Consider the following 1,324-nt stretch of genomic DNA (forward strand, 5'->3'; position numbering starts at 1 on the left):
GTAGTCCATAGATCACGCGTCCTACCTGTTGTAGTGTAGGACGACGTCCGTGAAGAGTTCTATTGCCATTCCCGGAGGAGACGAGGAGCAGTCCCTACTGTGTGTGTACGGAGATCCGATTGAGTTCAGCGAGGTAGAAATGAGGAAAGTCATATTCTGTGAATCTGTAGGAGAGCGTGAGAGTTAGCGAGGAGGAGAGGAAGTCCTAAACCTGTGTGTGTAGGAACGTGGAGAGTTAGGAGTAGAGAGGAGATTTAAACTGTGTGTGTTAGGCAGACGTGAGAGTTAGCGAGGAGAGAGGAAAGTCAAACTGTGGTGTGTAGTTGAGACTGAGAGTTGAGCTGAGGAGAGAGAGAGCATACCTGTGTTGTGTAGGAGACGTGAGAGTCAGCGAGGAGAGAGGGAGTTCCTACCTCCCGTGTCGTGTGTACGAGACGTGAGATTACGCTGATGGAGAGACGAGTACTCATCCTTTTGGTGTTGCCCTAGTAGACGTGGTGAGAGGTTAGCCGTGAGGAAGAGATGGAGAGTACCATACCTGTGTGTAGTGGATGACGTGAACGAGTTATGCGAGGAGAGAAGGAGAGTTTACATGAGTCTGACGTGTGTAGTGAGACGTGAGAGTTGAGCGCAGACAGAGAGGAGAGTCATACCTGTGTGTGTATGGATGACTGAGAGTTAGTGTTAGGAAGACGAGGAGAATATACCTGATGTGTGTAGGAGACGTAGAGTTAGCTATGCGAGAGAAGGAAACAGTAGGTAATAGTGGTGACAAACAGCAGGTAATAGTGGAGACAAACAGTAGATAATAGTGGTGACAAACAGTAGATAATAGTGGTGACAAACAGCAGGTAATAGTGGTGACAAACAGTAGATAATAGTGGTGACAAACAGCAGGTAATAGTGGTGACAAACAGTAGGTAATTGTGATGACAAACAGTAGGTAATATTAATTAGAAACAGCAGGTAATAGAGATGAGAAACAGTAGATAATAGTGGTGACAAACAGTAGGTAATAGTGGTGACAAACAGCAGGTAATAGTGATGACAACAGTAGATAGTAGTGGTGACAAACAGTAGGTAATAGTGGTGACAAACAGTAGGTAATAGTGGTGACAACGGTAGATAATAGTGGTGACAAACAGTAGGTGATAGTGGTGACAAACAGTAGGTAATTGTGATGACAAACAGTAGGTAATATTAATTAGAAACAGCAGGTAATAGAGATGAGAAACAGCAGGTAATAGTGGTGACAAACAGTAGGTAATTGTGATGACAAACAGTAGGTAATATTAATTAGAAACAGCAGGTAATAGAGATGAGA

This window comes from Priapulus caudatus, unplaced genomic scaffold, assembly GCF_000485595.1.
Source record: "Priapulus caudatus unplaced genomic scaffold, Priapulus_caudatus-5.0.1 Scaffold632, whole genome shotgun sequence".
Taxonomy (NCBI): domain Eukaryota; kingdom Metazoa; phylum Priapulida; class Priapulimorpha; order Priapulimorphida; family Priapulidae; genus Priapulus; species Priapulus caudatus.